A 20154-nucleotide genomic window follows, 5' to 3' on the forward strand; every position below is an offset into this window, starting at 1 on the left:
CTTAAGGGGACCGAGGCTGCATTGAATGCGCCTCAACAGGGGGGCTTGATGTGATTATCGCCCCCTGCTATGGCAGCCAGAGTGAAGTTGTCTGGAGTTGGAGCATGGCGTCTAATGCTGGCCGAGTGGGTATATCCACGACACAGAGCAAAGGGAACACAGAACACTTTCGAACCTCTGACACAGCAGGAGGGGTGGCACACAAGGGAGTCAAAGGGTAGCCCAACTGTTCATTTGTGTGTGTGTGTGTGTGTGTATGTTTCTGTGTGTGTGTGTGTGTGTCTGTGTGTGTGTGTGTGTGTGTGTGTGTATGTCTCTCTGTGTGTGTGTGTATGTTTCTGTGTGTGTGTGTGTGTGTGTGTGTGTGTGTGTGTGTATGTGGTTGAATAATCTGCTTGTCCACTTGCTCAAACTCCTCCTTTGGTTGCTGCATGGGGGCTATGATCTCTTCAATGTTCCAAAGCCTCTGAAGATCAAAAGTGTTTCTATTTGGGGTGTGTGTGTGTGTGTGGGGGGGGGGTAGCAGGGGGGTGGGGAGTGAATCTGCATCTTTGATTGGGTGAATCTTCTTAAATGGGATGTTCAGATCACAATCTTTGACCGCAATCTTTGAGAGCCAAAATAAAAAGTGAGAATTATTCTTCCGCTTCTGCCCTGTCCAGTTTTAAATCTCGGTTGTGCCAAGAGTTGTGGTAGAAGCAGCAGCAGCAGCAGCAGCAGCAGCAGCAGCAGCAGCAGCTCATATCAGACTCGGCATGGTTTGGGCTGTGGTGGTGGTGCCACTCAGCCCTACTGTAATGCCCGTGCCCATTCTGTAAACTCCCCCCCGGTGGCAGTGTGTAAAATAAGACTTCAAAGAGAGGCAGGAATAGTTCTGACACAAACTCATTTCCTCAAGTTTCAGGGGCAGCGCAAGAGAGGAATGCCTGCCCTACCTCAGAGGGAGACCGACGCTCGGATGCCACTTTGACAGAGGAATTAAATATGGCTCCTTTTGAACTGGGTGCAGGGTTTAAATTGGGCAGATGGGGGGGGTTGTCGGGGACCCTACGACTCATCTATCAAAATCACAGAGACAAGGAAAAGTCTCGCAATGATAGAGGGTGTTGGTGTGGTTCAAGTATGCTGTAGTTATTCCGACTCATTCCAACTTGGATGGCTAGTGCTGTAGCGATAGGGAAACTGTGACACAGAGTTCCGAGCAGCTCTTAGCAATTAAACTTGTTTGGGAATTGGTATCTGTTTCCACTTGACCGATCAGAAGACCACAAGAATACACAAGAATTTGGTTCAATGTACTAATGACGCCTAAAAACGTGGACTGACAACATTTCTGAGAACCCAGATCTGAGACCTGAGAACCCACCCAAAGTTCAGTCCCTTTTCACATGACATCGACCTTGCTGACTACAGTCTGACAATAATGAGTCTGGTGTAATGTGACGGAGTAATGATGATGACACTGACACTAGTTGTGTTTGGATAGATGTTAGATACTTGAACTTGGGTAAGTGTTAGGGTCAGGGGTACAGACTATCAGTCAACCGTTATACATTGACAATGATTCACATGCAACACTATATGTAGCATTGTAGCTACCACAAGAGGTGCGATGCAATATAGTACTCTTTCCTCTGAATGTGATACCACTGGCGTAGTACACTTTCCTCTGCTGTCGGCCATGCAGAGGCTTGACTAATTATTTTTTGCCGACATGGGTCCGTTCATTTTTCTATAATTTATTTCTTTTCTTGTTCGATACTCTATATAGATCAATGTCAGTGTCTGGATTGTGACTGGTTTGTTTCATCGCATTCAGCTCATGCTTTGTGCCCATTTCCAAGCAGACATGAGCCGGCCTTTAATTCAAGAGCATACATCAAATTGGCTATAGTGTGTGGGTCGCTACTGGCTAATAAGATAACATGTTTTTGGTCTCCCAGCTTGGAATTCAATCAAAACACTGACACACTTGTTAATCACAAATTATACACCTGCTAACAGATATCAACTTCCCATTGGTTGTGCTTATATTTTTGATGGTCCCTCTAACTGGAGGTCTTTTAATTCCAGGACTTATAATGGCTTTTTTCCTTTTTGCATTCCCCCCACCCACACACACACACACACACACACACACACATACACACACACACTCCTGTACACTCACACTCAAGCACACACTCGTTTAAGAAGTTTGATAAGCGGTCTCATGGTGAAAAACAGACATTAGAAATGCCATCGCCAGTGTGGGGCAACTGCCATATACTCTGATAGGAATAAAATATTCTGCAAGAAGGGTCCAGTTTTACCGCGCACCATGTGCAATTCAAAATGGATGCCATAATTTAGACTGCTGATCAGATATTCTGCTGTTGCCATGGGACGGCCTTGTCTTCAAGGGATTAACAGGTTGGATGAGTGGAACTCTTAGCCCTTGAGGTCTGACAGTAATTTAAAAGACAGAATAAATAATTACAGTTATATTTTCATTTGGTAGTCTGCATAGTCTGACCGTAATTTAAAAGATAGAATAGATAATTACAGTTGCATTTTCATTTGGTAGTCCGCATAGTCTAATTTAAAAGAGAGAATTAATCATTACAGTTGTATTTTCATTGGTGACCTTATGCTCCAGACACTGACAGAATTTGCCGGCAATTATTAACATTTACATTTTTAATGAAATTGACCGAAAGGTATTTTTTTTCCTGATACAATCTTGTAAAATATATAAGATATGGACGGAGCTCATCTACAATTAAATACCTGTGAAGCTGATCCTATAATGTGGCAGAGACCTCTTGCTCCTTTCAAGAAAGCAGCCATTTCCAGCTTACTTTAGCAAAGAAAGTCTGCTCGAGCCTCACGTTTTAATAACATGCCCAAGGGTAAAGGGACTTGGAGATTCAGATAGATTTGATCCATAATACAGAACCGCTGCAATAATGAATGAGAAATGAACGGCTATGTATTTTTCAGCAAGGCCAAGTGAAGTCAGATCAAGATATATCTATCTAACTCAATCAGGCTCGAAGCGAAAATGAGGGAATTAAACTCAAACCGATTGTGTTCATTAGACATTTGCTTGCCCCTGATGCCTATCTCTTCACTTGTCATTTACAATCTCCGACGATAAGGAATAAAAAACAAGCTGATGAGAAGCGTAATGAGAGCGAACCGACACCCGATCGGCATCGGACACGAGGGTGAGTTAGTTCTCTCGCGGCTCCGAGTGGAACGGGAACCAGCGAGTGAGAACCGGAGCGAGGCGAAACCTGTTGGGCGGGCCTCGTCACAGGCTCTTGCCTTTGCCAGAAGCTCTGTTTTGGCCTGCTTCGCGCAGCCGAGCTTTTTGATCTTGCCACATCCGCATCCTCTCCCTCCATCTACAAAGGCAATGAAAGAGAATCGGTAATTTCGACATTTTTTTTTTTAGCTCTGACCTATTTTGGTCACAGTAATGCTGGGTTTGTGACACCGCGGATTCCCCTGCGGCAGGCTGTGGAGGTGGGATCCTCTATGCCTGCCACCAGGTATGGGCTTGTCATATATATTAGTTATTAAGTAGTGAATCACATCATAATGCCATGCAAGACAGATCCCCACTATGGGCAACAAGACATGGCTTATCTCATAAGAGCTCATTTAAAGTGGAGAAAAAAAAGAATTAACATTTATAGCCCAGAGACCTCAGCTCTGGATTGGTTGACCTCAGCAGCAATGAAACGAGACTGATAGTGTCTTTTGTGATTTGATTTAATCGGGTAATTTCATTTTTGGATGATTTATTAGGATATAATAGCTGGAATGAACAGCACCTCAAACTGTCTCTCTCGCTGTGTCTGTGTGTGTGTGTGTGTGTGTGTGTGTGTGTAGGTGAGAGAGAAGGAGAGAGCGTTTGTGTGTGTGTGTAGGTGGGAGAGAGAGAGACACAGAGAGAGAGAGAGAGTTTGTGTGGGTAAGGGGCTATTTTCATGGCTATGGCAATTCAAAACAGGATGCTTTTGAAATAATAGTGGAAAAAATGTAAAGGGATGTTTGTAATTCAATCTGGCTACACAACAAGTCTGAAAACAATTATTCTCAGGCCAGATGGAACAAATCATTTCAAAATGTTGAGCGCAGGAAAAGTACTGCACTCCGATTCGTGTTTGTGGGCCTGAATTTTCCTTTTCCCCTGCAACACGAACATAGATCACTATAAACGTGATTGACAAAACACCAGATTATGGAGCCAGAGGTTTGATGGCAAAAGAAGCCCTCTGTACTTTGACATTTCCGACTTCCTCAAGACAGCCACATCTAGAAGCGAGTGAAGAATTCTTTCCACCTCTGGTTTTAGTAAATTAGTACACACTCGCTGCGGGAAGAGCCAACAAAACACAGCCCAGTCCTTTTTTTTGCTTGTTTGTTGTTGTTTAGCATTGGTTATAAGATCCGTTAAAATGGCCAAAAGACGTTAGAGCGCAGGAAGGATGTAATGCTAACAATATGACGAGCGCCCCACCCCCACACCCACGCATCTGTGATAAGGCTGTCTGTGTGGTGTTCCACTGGTTATTGTCATCGGCGCGGTCTTGGGCTGATCTGAGGCCTGTTTGAAGTGAGCGCTCATGAAAGCGGCCCTGACACAACGCCACATGGCTCCCCATGTCCAAAAGCAATCAGTGTGTAACAAACAACATGTTTATGCCAACTCTCCTGCCTCAGACATATATTTTTGATTTGTGGTGCTCTCTCTCTCTCTCTCTTTCTTCTGTCTCTCTCTCTCTTTCCCCTTCTCTCACTCATATACACTCCCTCTCTCTCTCCCTCTCTCTCTCTCTTCCTCTCATTCTTCCCCACCCTTCTCTTCCCAGCATCTCTCCCTCCTCCTTGTCTCTTTCAGTAAACAGGAAGCAGAGGCGAACACCACCGGGGATGAGGAGCCCTTTATGGGCAACAATAGAAAAATGAATAGGCGCTGTATAAAGTGGATTGATGGGCTATTTTATGTGGCCCTTGGTGAACTTTACAATAGGGCCCCTCAGGATGCACTCTCCCGCTCTCTCTCTCTCGCTCTCTCTCTCTCTCTCTCTCTCTCACTCTCTTTCTGTCTCTTTCAAACTGCACTTAGAGGAAAGATATTGCACAAGAGACTTTGCTGGAGCGGCGGACTTTGTTTAACCGATGACATAATGAAGACGGTGTTTGCCATGTTTACAGCCTCCAGCACAGGCTATGAGGAAGTAGCTGTGCGCCGAGTCGAATAAAGTATGGGACCTGCTAGATAAGGGTCTCTGATATAACTTGGGCATTTCCCCCACTATGTCAAAAAGTCATAACAATTATTTAGATATATTTTTTTAATCAAATGGTATCTTCTTGACTGAGAAAGACAATACGGCGCTGTGAGTAAGTAAGCCATAAGTTAAGTTTTGATCCAAATATTTATTTTCTTTACTACACAGACTCTCAAGTCAGCCCGTGCCGGTGAAAAACACACAGGTTGTTCTAGTCAGCAAGATTTGAGACAGTGCGCCAAAACAACTCTGAGGTGTGTGGTAGTAACCAAAAAAAAAAAGTTTGAACTTTCAGACGCCACGATTTCGGATTTCTGTCCCGAGCCACGTGTCACACGTGGCGGCACCATTCGTGCGTCATGTCACGTAGCCTCAGCAACTCTGATATATAAAAAAAAAAAAAAAAGACGACGAACGCGAACAAACTTCCCTTTGACTCCTCCTCTGACTGACAGACGTCAAACCTGCTGTCGGTTCCGGGAGGCGTCTGTCACGGGAAGGGGACGCCGGCTACAAAGCGGGCGTTGTGTCGCTGCCTCTGTCGGCTGTCTGGGGCGCTCTCATCACGGGAAGCCTCCGCATTATCGGGAGCAGCGAGGGGTGTACGCACGGATGAAGAGAAAAAAAAAAACACTTTCTGAATGAGCGAGTGACAGAAACGTTTCTTCTCCCTCTCCCAGAGAAAGAAAAAAATTATATATATATAAATAAAAAATCAAACCCGAAGAAACTGATCCGACATGCAAAGCATCTGGAGAGATATGCTGTGGTTTAAAAGAGACAAAGATCTACGGCAGCTGTTTGTTTTCTGGATAGTTTAAAGAGCGTTGCACATATAACCCACAGCATGCACAGAAAGGGCATGAACTTCTCCATCAATCAGCTTTTATGAGCTGTTGTCCAAAATTTGAAATGGTATGCGCGCTAATATATCAGTTATTAAGTGTTTATAAATGATTTACATGATTGTAAATGACACTCTTGTGGTTGTGCTTGTGGTCTCACAATTTAGTCAGCTGCCAGCGCTTTGTAATCATTGTTTAAGACTAAAGCTAAACTGTACATCAAGTACAAATACATTACAATAAAAAAAAAAAAAACACAAACCAAGCTCTGTGGGTAAAAGCATCTGAGCTTATCCAATTTAATCATCACTATTTTTTTATATTAAGTAATTTCCTTTTCATGCCATTCAAGAGAGAAATCTTATTTTCACATTGCTCCTGGTGCAGGCAGTGGAGGAGACAGCCAAAAGAGCCACTTAAGGACCTTTTCCTCCTCAGACTCCTTCCTTTGTCATTTGGGTCTCTCTCATGTTTGCCATCAAAGATCCCCAGATTGTTTTCTCCACTGTTGTGTACTCTGTAATTATTAATCTGCCTCGCAACCCAACTGCCTGCGGGGCAAAGCCAGACACAAAAGGCCCCTCTCTGGATCTCTGATGTGGAGCACGGAGTAGAGGGGGAAAACAGAGAGAGAGAGAGAGAGAGAGAGAGAGAGAGGGAGAGAGAGAGAGAGAGAGAGAGAGAGAGAGAGAAGAGAGGGAGGGATTTAGAAGGAAGAAAACTGCTGTCACCAAATAAATTCAACAAGCAAGGGGACTTTTCAAGCAGGAAACTTTGAAATAAGTTGTTAGTCAAACTCTGGCTCAAGTGTTTTTTGGTGATATTATGTCTAAGGGATAAGTAGTTAGATTCATGGGACTAGGTCAGTTAAAATGATTAAAGCTAGTAAAAGCCTTATAATATGTTTCTCACAGACAAGCAAGCATTTACAGATGTTTGAACTACTATGTTCAAATTCATGCTTTGAAACAGATTACCCACAGATTATCATCTTTATGCTCTGTTTTAGTGTAGCTTCATTATTGCCACTTTGTCTTTGAACAAAGGTCCATTTATAACAATAAATATGTGTATTGGCCTACTGGAATTTGTGTTTGTGTCTATGCGTCACGCTCCAGACATGTGACGTAGATTGGTGATCCTTTTCAGATTTCATTTAAAAACAAACTTAAACTGAAAGTTTAGACAAATACTCTTTTCAAAGGCTTCCTGTCAAGCCAGGAAAACATGGCCTGCAAGAGCCCATTGTTGTCCTTTGTCAATCAGAAAGCCTTTAATGTGGTGTAGCTGGAAGAAGGTCACACAAGATATGCAAATGCGAGCTTCCCTTTGAGCTCGCGGATGGCTCGTCAGACGCTTGGCACGTTCAGGTGACTTCAATGAGGCGGCGAGTTAAAAATGCAGCGGGACTCGTCCCTTAATTGCAATCAAGAGCGCCGGTCGGCGCGACATACATTCACGCGGCAATTAGGGGACAATCTTGGTCTTTCTTGTTTCCTTCTCATTAAAAGCAACGGGCCCTTCTGAACTCATGTGTCCAAAGTCCTTCCATGTATCTCTGTGTTTTTACGCCATTTTGAAAAAAAATAAACCAATTAGTGGTAATGTAGCCTATGCCATTTTTTATTCATTTTTTGCTGTGATCAGCAGTGTAGAAAATATCCTACAACAATGTCTCACAGGAACATTCACTTGCCGATTGCCCTGATAACTGGTGGACGTGGAACCCACATGTAGGTCAGTAGTGTTGTAAACCATTTGTTTTCCAAAAGATATATTTGTGCAACAGGATGACACTTTTCCCCCACTTCCTGCTCGTCCACCCAAATCTGCACGCACCTGTTTTTAACTTATTAAACGCCCAGCCTGATAAATAATATGTCAACACTACAGAAGTGATGAACACTGAACGCAGCAGATTTGTTATCACTGGTACATGTCTCCTTGGAGATGGTTCGTAACAGATGCAACATGCCACCTACACAAGAACAAGCTAATCAGCATTCAGTTAAAGTAACGGGGACCCAAAATCAGTGCTGATAGTGTAGGCAGTTTGGTGAGATGGTGGACCGAACTTTCTCATTCACCATGGTGGATTGGGTGTGGGTGGAGAAGCTGAGTGCAGTCTTCAGGGCCATATGGATTCTCGAATTGTGTTATTCTGGAGTAGAGAGAGAGAGAGACTCATCCGCAATGAACTCATCCAAATGGAACGATGACAAAACCCAAGCCAGATCAAAGCACCTTACAACAGAGAGAGAGAGAGAGAGAGAGAGAGAGAGAAAGAGAATGCAGAAACCAAAATATTCATCGCCTTCAAAATAAAAAAGATTTGTCCCCGGGAGAGAGAGAGAGAGAGCTTGGCAGCCCTTGGCAGCTCTGCGTTTGTGAGAGTATGTAAATATGTTTGTGCATGCATTAGGGAAATAACAATCGCGACAGAGAACAACAGTGGCCAAGAGAGAGAGAGAGTGAGAAAGAGAAAGAGAGAAAAAAAACACACACAGACACACTCTCACATGACATGGTCAAGTAGTGTTGGAGACAAAGGGTGAACAGAGAAGAAAATGAATAAACCAACACAAAAACATAACAGGACACACATCTGCATTGGGTGGGGGACTGTGGGGGGACGAACCTGGTTCTAATGAACTGATTGTCTGCCTGTTTGCAATCTGCCTCCCCTTGATGTGCTGGTGGGGGGGGGGGTGGAGGCTGGGGTGGAGGCTGGGGTGGGGGGGTGGGGGGTGGGTGGAGTTGCTGTATGGAAGCTTCTGCTATCTGTTAAGCTTGGCCTGTCCTGCACATTACGAGTTCTGCATCGCTCATTTCATGGCAAGTGTACTGGAACCGATTAGGGACGCCTTTAGCAGGAAACGAGGGGAAAGAGAGAGAGAGAGAGAGAGAGAGAGAGAGAGGCCGAGACAGGGGAAAGGAGGAAGAGCATGCTCCAAATCCCTGATTATGCCCATCCTGCAAATTGCCTCGCATTACACATCCATTTATTAGCCTTATTTATTTATTTGCTCTCTGGCGTGCTAACATAGCCGTAGCCCACTCTGCCGTGAGTGAACGACAAAACAAGGATTTGTGCCGCCAAGCGGAACCAACGGCTCTGCCACTGAAAAAGCCAATCTGACTTATTTGCCGAGCGCTCCGCACAGATGTCATCAAATTCAGTGTGACGTGCGCTGATTGTCTCACTCAAGAAGAACCTCATCAAATAAATAAATAATGCTGTTAGTGGTTTTTTCCCCAAACCCAGATAGCTCTCTTTCCAAGCCACATTTCTTCTTCGTTCGCATACATGAGTGTTGTGAAGTTGAGCATTCGCACAAACAAGCTCGAGTAGAAACACATTTGGATGAGAGAGGGCCTGTTTGAGGGGTGTATGTGTGTGTTGTGTGTGTGTATGTGTGTGTGTGTGTGTGTGGGGGGGGGGTGCTCTCTTGTTTTGAGCTTTTTGTTTAGGGGCCTTTTGGGGGGGGTTGCTTACAGTTGATGGAGGTCACCAAGGCTGCGCAGGAGGGGTCGGTTTTAGTGGGGTTCCCCAGCGTGTGTGGATCCCCCGCCACTTCCTGACTCCTCAGTGCAGTGAAAGATGATATGACAACAGACCACCAGCGTGGCATGCCTGTCCCCCTAGGGGAGGGGGGGGGGGGGTACAGGACACACATGCTCACACACTAATCTTGGGTGTGCGGACGATGGATGGGCCAGGGCGGTGTCCAGCAGTTGTTTGTGGGCGCCACTGGAGGTGAACTTTGACCTCTACCCTCCTCGATCACTGTCAGGGCTGACACTCTCCCTTACATCAGGGGGACCAAAGGGCAGGCCTCAGTGTAATCAATTGTTCGGATCAAAGTGTTAGAACTACAGTCCCACTTGATATTAAGTGTCCTTATTATAGTATGCTTGCCTAAGTCACACACAATACTATGCACTTCAACCGTATGCTTGCCTAAGTCACACATAATACTATGCACTTCAACAGTATGCTTGCCTAAGTCACACATAATACTATGCACTTCTCAAGAAGTACATACTACCACACAGTACTAACCCTAATTCTAGCCCAAAGTGACAATCTTATAACAATACATTGTTTTCCCATCTAATTAATTAACTAAATACCACCTAAGAACATTTAATATGTGGCCAGAATGATTCATGACTATAACGTCACCCATCACCTATTGGTATTATTGGATGAAGACTGCTCACAAAAAAATGACTGTATCTTCTCTATCACTCTTACATGTCTACAGTATCAGCTTTGGCTGGATGTAAGGTTGTCAAAACCCAGCAGCCCTATAAATAAAACCGACTGAAGGAGTCTATGGTTGCAATTGTTTTGTTTGACTGACTACCTTTGCCTTGGGCAAGAGAGGATATTTCAGTAATGATTCGTCAATACTCCGTCTGGCATTCTCAAAGTTCGTCTGGTTTCCCCCTCGAAGGGCCGCGCGAGTTGTTTTTGACCGACACCCGCTTAAACCGAATGAGTCTGATCAGCTCTCTCTCTCTCTCGGAGGCTCTGCAGCCAGGCAGATAGGCAGCGAGTCGGCGCATAAAGGGGGTTGCGGCGGCGGCGGTGGTGAGCTCCTGCCGCGCCGGCCACAGTCGGCATCTACCCGTTGTTTTTCAGCCCTTCCCCTCTTTTTATTGGAGCCTCAGCCACAGGGGTGCGCCAGCCTGAGCTGCACTTCACAGGGCTCCCCGCTCCTTTTCTCTCTCTCTCTGTCTCTCTCTTCATCCCTCGCTCTCTATCTACTTCTCTCTCTGTCTCTTTCCCTGCCGAGAGGTTAGACAAAGAAATAAAGAGGCGAGGTCTTATCGGAGTCAGGGAGAGGCACTGACCCCTCTGAGGCAGGGGTGATGGCCCCAAAAGGCTATTCCTGCGCCGGCTTTATTGCGCGACTCCGGCAGGGCTGGGGGGCTGAGGGCGGCACGCATATTTGCGGGCTGTGTGCCCGGTGTGAGCGGCGCCCCCCGTCGTTCGGGGGCCGCACAGCATGGAGCGGAGCGAGCCGCTGGAATGCCTATAATGCGCTGTGGAAACTGTGACTGTGTTTGATTTAAATGGTTTCAGATGCGCCCGAGGAGGAGGCAAGGGGCGGCGGGAAAAACAGCTGGTTGCCTTTTCCGTTGATATGGACAAAAGAGCACTGTCTCCTAAAGGCAACCTGGGTAAAAACAGACAGAGAGGGGTATGTATGTGCGTATATGTCCGCATATAGTTTGCGGAATACATAAATGTAGATCATAATATACACGTTTAAGAATGTGTTGCTATTTGTTATATTTGTTTACACTGATTGAATAAAAAAAATTAAAAAAAACGATTGCTGTATGATTTAGGAAGGACCACAGAGAGCTTCATAGAATTACGTCTAGGCGAACTACTCAAATGACTAATTATTCAAAAAGTTTTAAAATTCAAGGCGTAGCTTGCTCCTTTTATATTCTGGACTGGGAGAGGGAGCGGACTCTGTTTCAATGAAGTTCAATTTCCTTCCGGGTCCTTCCACCTGGCCTCTGACTGCTGTGACCCTCGCAGAGGCCCCCACGCAGAGAGAGCAGCGCAGGAGGGAACAGAGAGAGAGAGGGAGAGAGGGGGAGGGAGAAAGAGGGAGGGAGAGTCAGAAGGAGGAAGAGTGGGAGAGAGAGTCAGAAGGAGGTAGAGAGGGGGACAGAGTCAGAGAGAAAGGAGAAAGAGGGGAGGGAGAGTGCAGAGGAAGACAGAGAGGGAGGGACAGAGAGAACAGAGTGAGAGATAAAGACAGAGAAGGAGGGAGAGATAAAGAGAGAGTGAGACGGAGGGAGGGTTTCAGAGCCAGCAGGATGTGACACGGAGGCGAGACGGTGACCCCGCCCACCTGACCTGAGGAAGGGAGCCACCGCTGAGCCGCTCTCCTGCCTCGTCACCCCACTCCGTTCCCACGGCGACCGGGGCCGGGAGACCACTGACCCACACACATCACAGGAGCCCCGACCACTACTGAAGAAAAAAGTTTCTCATTCTCTGCCTTTACTTACTTACAGGAGACATTTGAGAGTATATTCTCAAGTCCTGGTGTTTTGAAATGCATCATGCTTGATGAAACCCCAAATTGTATTTGCCGGTTTTCAAACAGCAGTGTTGCAACAGGGAATGCTATCACCCCAACTACATCAATGAAGTTCACAACTGCTTTGATCAGGCAAAACCATCACCACCACAGACACCATGTCACAACTGAGGTCAAGTGTACCGGGGTGGGAATGTGGAAAACCAGGGAAACCACCACCAAAAAACAAAACGTAGGACGTGATAGTTGAGGGATTTGGAACTGGCTCGGGGAAACCCGTATCTGGGGGATTTCCCCATGGCAAAATTCAGTTAACCGAGCACCGCTGAACACGGCCTCCTCGCGCCGCTCTCCAGACAAGCTCCGGTGCTGGTGAAGCAAACTGGAGAAGACAGAGGGGGGTTGAGGGTGCAGGGTGGGGTGGTGGTGGTGGTGGGTTGTGGGGGTCGGGTGGGGTGCATTCCCCCGCTCCCTCCACCTGCCTGTAGCACTGAGGGGTTGTGCACGCTGATAAGGCGTTTCGCAATGCACGTTGGCTTATCGATTTCCACGTGGACCAATCTCGCTCAATCAAAAGGGTCACGCTGTGTGGAGAAATCAAAGGCGGCTCATTGTTTCAGAATCGCATGGCGGGTGGCAGCTGGTCTCGCTGCCCTGCTGGTCTTTATGTGTTTTTTTGTGCAACGCCTTTCAAACTGTGCCTATCCTGACTTTAGTTATGGCACTGGGGAAACCATCGGACTGATGAAATAGCCATTCTGAATCATTTCTCTGCGCTTTGCACTCAGGGAGTACGTACTGAAGATTATTATCTGAAGGTTATTGTCGTCTCTCAAATGGAGATGAAGATGAAGATGAAGAAGAAGAAGAAGAAGAAGAAGAAGAAGAAGAAGAAGAAAAGAAGAAAGTAAAAAAAAACATGAATACAACCAGTGTATGCTTTTCATTAGGTTATATTCTAGTGCATTCCTCTCGGAAAAATCGCCACGCTTACCTATAATGCAGACAACAGCAAAGCAGTTGATTCACACACTGTTCATGTCTCTGGAGTTGGCAACGTATTTAAGAAAGTATTAAGTGTTTAGCAATGTGCTTTGACCCATGTGATATGGCACTAGTGAGTATGTTTTTATTGAGCAGAACTGTCTACAAGGTGCTAAGATGGAGCGGCCAGATCCTTCTCCCTCCGTCCCTTCCTCCGTCTCTCTGGGTCCCTTCCCTCCAGTCTCTCCTGCTCCCCAGATGAGGCCCCAGCACCGCTCCCGTCCCTAGACCCTCTCCACAGGGCTCTGCCGTCAAGGACACCCCACACACAGCTAAACCTTCACTCACTGCATGCTTTTTTATAAAGACAGAGTAGCAAAAAATAAAGAGAAGGAGGGAGAGAGGGAAGGAGAGAGACAAAAAGAGAGGGAGAGAGGGGACCAAAGGGGCTAGGGGACAAGCTGGAGGGGTGGGGGGACGATTCGCACACAAACAGTCCGATCCCTGACCGCGACGGAAATGCCAGTGCCCCGAAACCTTCTCCAGAGAAGGGAGGGGGGGGACGACGTCTCTTTCTCTTTCTCTGTCCCTCTCGTGTGCTTCTCTCCCCCCCTCCACCCCTCACTTTCTTTTCATTCTTGTCACTGCCTGACTGTCTTTTTTTGGGTCCCTCTCTTTCGATCCCATTCTCCCTCTCCTAATCGCCAGTCCAAACCCATTTTTTTAACACAGGCGAGGCCAGAACAGCTTTCCAAAATGCACAATTGCTTTCCACTGTGAGCTCCCCTTCTTTTTCCCGGTATGCTAATTTCCTGTGATGATCAGAGGGACGCCGGGATAAAAGTACTGCGCTTTAAGCGCTTTGTAGTTTTTTATGTTGTTGCCATAGTAACATGAAACTGGAAACCAAAATCAATGTACCGTCTCTCATTTGCATCAAGAAATAGAGACACTAAACAGAAACACACATGGGGAGAAAGAGAGAGAGAGAGAGAGGGAGAGAGAGAATGAGGGTTTGAAAGGAAGAAGTGGAGGGAGTGAGGACAAACCAATGCCATCCCCCAGTGCTGCACACTATCCCTGAGGAGACTGCAGCACCACCACCGCTGAGCACAAAAGCCTGCGCTTCAAAAACACACACAATGCAGCTCTGCTGGTGTTAAGGCCACTGATGGCTCATCATTGGCTGTCTAACTCAGTTGTCAGGCTATTTCGAAGGTCTTGAAACTTTTGCAAAATGTTTCTAACCGTGCCCCATTTCACGGAAAGCAACGCTGCCAACACACGTACACGGCGATACATCAGGTGCTGGTTATGTGCATTGGAATCATTTCACTTTTATGCTCCTCTATTGCTGTTACGGCGCATTTCACAGGAAATCTATTGTGTGCCGTTGCTGCTGAGACAAAATGCATGTATTTATACCAATTAGCTTGTAATTTGAGGTTCAAAACACATCGTGAAACCTGCCCGTACAGGCAGAGGAAGTTGGCCTGAGTGGTAGCCCCATGTTCCCTAACACGAGCCTACAACACAGTCACCGCACTAGAATGCTGTAATGTGAACATCCTGGCATGTCCGCAGCTTGTGATTATCTCATCGCATGAAGTTTCCCCAGCGCCCTACATCCTTAACCAGGCGTTCTGACTGGCTGCCAGTGAAGGGGGGGGGGAGGATATTTGTTTAAATGCTGATGGAAACACTAATTAACAACCCGTGGCTAGGGGATGAAAAAAAATGATGTTGAACAATGATTGTCGCTAATTGGGGAAAGTACATTCATTAATGTAAATTGGGGTTGGTGCTTTTAAAATGAGCTCGCTCTCCCTCCCTCCTTCCCCTTCTCTCTCTCTCTCCCTCCCTCCCTCCCTCCCTCCCTCCCTCTCTCTCTCTCTCTCTCTATCTCTCTCTCTCTCTCTTATTCTCTCTCTCTCTCGCTCTCCCTCCCTCCCCTTCTCACTCTTTCTCTCTCTCTCACTCACTCTCTCTCTCTCCCTCCCCTTCTCTCTCTCACTCTCTCTCTCTCTCTCTCTCACTCTCTCTCTCTCTCTTATTCTCTCTCTCTCTCTCTCTGGCACCGTTTGCCACATCATTTCATTAGTGGTTGGGTGTCTCTGTTGAACAACCGGCTGGGCGGCCAACCCTCAGTCTTGCTCCAGCCACCACACCACACCAGAAACCATGCAGAGAGGGAGAGAACTCCACCACCACCACCACCACCACCACCTATAGCAGTGGCATTGGGTAGAGAGAGAGAGAACTCCACCTATAGCAGTGGCATTGGGTAGAGAGAGAGAGAACTCCACCCCCACCTATAGCAGTGGCATTGGGTAGAGAGAGAGAGAACTCCACCTATAGCAGTGGCATTGGGCAGAGAGAGAGAGAACTCCACCTATAGCAGTGGCATTGGGTAGAGAGAGAGAGAACTCCACCTATAGCAGTGGCATTGGGTAGAGAGAGAGAGAACTCCACCCCCACCTATAGCAGTGGCATTGGGTAGAGAGAGAGAGAACTCCACCTATAGCAGTGGCATTGGGTAGAGAGAGAGAGAACTCCACCCCCACCTATAGCAGTGGCATTGGGTAGAGAGAGAGAGAACTCCACCTATAGCAGTGGCATTGGGCAGAGAGAGAGAGAACTCCACCTATAGCAGTGGCATTGGGTAGAGAGAGAGAGAACTCCACCTATAGCAGTGGCATTGGGTAGAGAGAGAGAGAACTCCACCTATAGCAGTGGCATTGGGTAGAGAGAGAGAGAACTCCACCTATAGCAGTGGCATTGGGCAGAGAGGGCGAGAACTCCACCTATAGCAGTGGCATTGGGTAGAGAGAGAGAGAACTCCACCTATAGCAGTGGCATTGGGTAGAGAGAGAGAGAACTCCACCTATAGCAGTGGCATTGGGTAGAGAGAGAGAGAACTCCACCTATAGCAGTGGCATTGGGCAGAGAGAGAGAGAACTCCACCACCATCTAAAGCAGTGGCATTGGGCAAGCGTGACGTTCCTCTTCAGTCGGCACCACACAATCAAAGGGCACAGTGAAGTATTCAAGTAGTCCAGAAACTGAAACAAAAACATGATTAATTATACTTAGAAGTACAATCCCAAGGGCTGCTTTGTCCCACAAGTGAAAGATGTATGTGGAGTCCACAGCGCAGTATAGACTGGGTTGTGTTACAGGGGGCCTAAATGGACTTGGTCTCGATCCAAGTGGTATGGCATTAATAGAACTTGGGTGTAATTGTGTGGAACACGGTCTGATTTCATCTAGCGGCCTCTAATCTGTGTAGCACTCTGTGTAATGTGCGCTATTAATTACAAGGGTATTACAGAGGGGCCATTTAAGGCATTTCTACTGAACGTTTGCATACGCGGTACTGGCCTAAACGAGCGCTACTCTCCCCAGGGATCACCTGACATGTAATCACTAGTGGACAAAGGTATTAGTGATGAAGGGGGCAGTGCGACATGAGGAAAACAAGATCCCAAGACAAAAAAAAAAAAAAACACAAAAAAAACCCAGCTCTTTCCTCAGTGGTTGACACAACCTGCCAAATGGCTCAGGATGTCACCCGTGTTTGGCCCGAACAAACAACAGAGAAATGTCGAGAAAGAAAGAAAAAAAAAAAACGAACCCCAAGCTATGTGCTGCTGTGGATAATGAACCAGGCTAATGATCTCTCCAAGCATGCGCTGCCTGGGTGTCAAATCTCCCAGGCCGGAGCCAAGTAAACAGTTGGTAAACAGTGACATCACACACATGCATGGCGGACCCATGGGTTGACATCATTTCACAAGCTGCTGGAGATTCAGCGTTGGGCTTCTTGGGATGGAGGCGCCACATGTGAAGGGGGGTCGGGGGGTGGGGGGGGTGGATGGTGGCATTTCTGACTGTGGGAAAGGAGCCAAGATGGCAGTTGGACCTTCACTGCCCAGTGAGAGTGGCCACTGGTGCAGGCATGCTGGGAATGGATGGAGAAACTGCAGTTTTATTTGGGCAGTGAGCTGTGTACAGATCACTCTGCTTTCAGACTCACAGCGCACTGCAATGTCATTTCTGGACATTGATTAAGTTATATCTGAAGTTATTAGGTTATATCTGATCACCCCTCGACATAAGTGGTATGAAATAAAGTGGTTTTGAAAAAAAAACTAAATTGCCCGGTCTCCAGATGGTCCGTGGGAGTCATAATGAAAAAATATGATTCAGTGTCTCATGACGAATCGATACCTTCAGCTCAATCTTTCCAAAACTGAGCTCCTTGTATTCTCAGCCAATCCGGCTATCCCACAAAATATTACCATCCAGCTTGGTTCATCTACATTGACTCCCAACCAAAACTGCACGAAACTTGGGTGTTAAATTTGATGACCAACTTAATTTCTCTGAGCATGTAGCTTATGTCTCGAGGTCTTATCGGTTTACACTCTATAATATTCGGAAGATCAGACCCTATCTCAAACAATATGCTACACAACTTCTTGTGCAGGCCCTGGTTATTTCTAAACAAGACTAAACTGCCTGCATGTGTAGTGAGACTGTTGCAGATCATTCAGAATGTGCTGCGCGTTTGATCATCCAAAGAGGACACATATAACTCCTCTGCTGGTCACCCTTCACTGGCTGCCTGTGGCTGCTAGAATTACATTTAAATCCTTCACTCTGGCCTATAGGACAGCCACTGGATTGGCACCAGTTTATTTCAATGCAATAATTCAGCACTATTCACTTCTCTGATGAGTGTCTGTTGTTTTGTCCTTCTCTCAGCAGTAAGAAATCACAGTCAAGACTCTTTTAGTTCGTGGTACCTCAGTGGTGGAATGACCTACCTGCCAAATTAGTTATTTAGTTTGAGGCATACTTGATAAATCCAATCATAGTTTTGGTATTTTGAATCATTGTTATAATAATTATTTGATAATTGTTTTGTTTGGATAAAAGCGTCTCCCAAATCCAATAACCATTTCAGTTGAAGCTGCTGCTGATTAAACACATTCCACCTACACTGGGTGTACTTTTAAATGGATCATGATACTCCTCTCAGCGGACCACTTTAAAACCCGAAAATATAAACGACACCAAACCATAGCTGCAAAAATCGCAATGACGTGTGATTTAAACGAAATTAAAACATCACACACGGTCCTGTTAAACCCACATCGCAGGTAAAGTACGCGTGGGCACAGGGCTGCCCTAACCGTCACTTCTTGACAGGTTCCAGTGTGGTGCCAAGAGAGCAGCCCCAAGAGAGAGCGGCCCCAGCACCGTTCGACAGCAGCTTGCAGAGGTGCGCTCCCCCCCCCCCCCCCCACAAACCTCCCCCCACCCTACAGCAGGTGTACGCTCTTCCCTTGGACGTTCCCCAGCCATTCTGCTATTTTACGACTTAATTGACACATAGCGAGTGAGCCCCCGTCCAACCAGGTGTGGGTCTGGACTGGACTCGAGCCATTTCATTTAGGCTGTCATTTCCACTGCTTATTATGAGCTCTGACCGAACACTTTCTGCTTTGATCCGACTGTCCTGCCATCTATTTGATCTTTACTGGGGCTATTGTGGGTACCAAAGGGTGCCGCAATATATGGACAAGGGCCATCCCAATTATTAGCCCTCTTTCCCCGGCCTTTTGTTAACAAGCTGCCTCGGGCCAGCTGAAGTACCTTCATGACCAAAGACAACCAACGCAGAGACACTTTTGATTGTTAATTTACAGACAGGCTGGAAAACTAGTTTTATTAGGGTTTTTTTTTTTGGTCGGGGGGTGGGGATATGTCAGGAGAGGTCCTTTTTAATTGCAAAAGCCTTTGTGACATGTCTTTGTTCAATTTTATTGCAGTCGATGAGAGGAGAGCAGCCCTTGCTTTAAGCCCTGTGATGAGTGGGGGAGATAGAGTAGGGCATAGACAGGACACAGAAAGCCATCAGCACTTTACCGCTCAGAACGGACTACAGAAGAAGTGGATACTTACACGGAAAAAAAACAAGATTATCAGGCTTCAAGGGTCTAGTTGCTATGCTATGCTAACTCCTATGGTTACGGTTTTGCTGTATATTCTTGGTTTTACCTACAGATTCCATGTTATACTGTCTGTTGAGAAAAACTCCTCTCAAGTGCACAAATTATTAATAGCACGTCAAATTCCCAAACCTGACACCAGAGAGTAACAACATAACTGAAAAAACTTTCAAAAATGATTCCACATCATGGCCCATTCTTCTCAAAAAATTTAGAACAACCCATACCCCTTTGTGCTCAGGTTTTATTAACCCGAACATCTCTTGATACAGGGCTGCCTCCCACAAATTTTGCTGAGCATCAGTAATGCACAAGCGCAAAACCTCAAGGAGTCTGCCAATACTCCGAGGCAGGAGGGAGAAGAACCTCTTTCAGAGGCTCATCCTTGAAGTTTTGCTTTTCAAAGATCCACGGCCATCAGAGACCTACAGTATAAAGCATATAGATTTACAATTCCACACACTCAGGAGGAGTGTGTACAAGTTCTCCACAGCCTCAGATGCAGTCGAGCCCACGAAGAGGCCCAGAGCGCTATCTAATAAAAAAGTACTAACAGAGTCTGGAGGTGCAACTACAAGCTTTTTTTTTTACTGGAATGTAGGGTGGGGTGGGTTTATAGAGTTGATGACAGATATTTGATTAAAGCTGTTAAGTAGTGCTCTCTGGCCTGCAGCTAATGGGTGGTGCTGATAGAGGCTGTATCTGGGATGGTCAGCAGTGTACACCTTCAAAATAGGTCTTTGTCTGACAGCTAGAAAAAAAGCCACCTGTGGACACTAGAGACCTCCATCTGCTGGCCACCTCAACCACTTCTCTAAGACACATGTGTCTATGATTGTCATGTGTGAAAATCTGTTGTACACTACTGCTATAAGGGATAGCAGATGCCAAGGTGCCCTGATATACGAACATATTGGATGAAGTCGAAGCAAAGAACAAAGAACCCTAAAAG

Source organism: Clupea harengus, chromosome 26 (assembly GCF_900700415.2).
Source record: "Clupea harengus chromosome 26, Ch_v2.0.2, whole genome shotgun sequence".
Lineage (NCBI taxonomy): Eukaryota > Metazoa > Chordata > Actinopteri > Clupeiformes > Clupeidae > Clupea > Clupea harengus.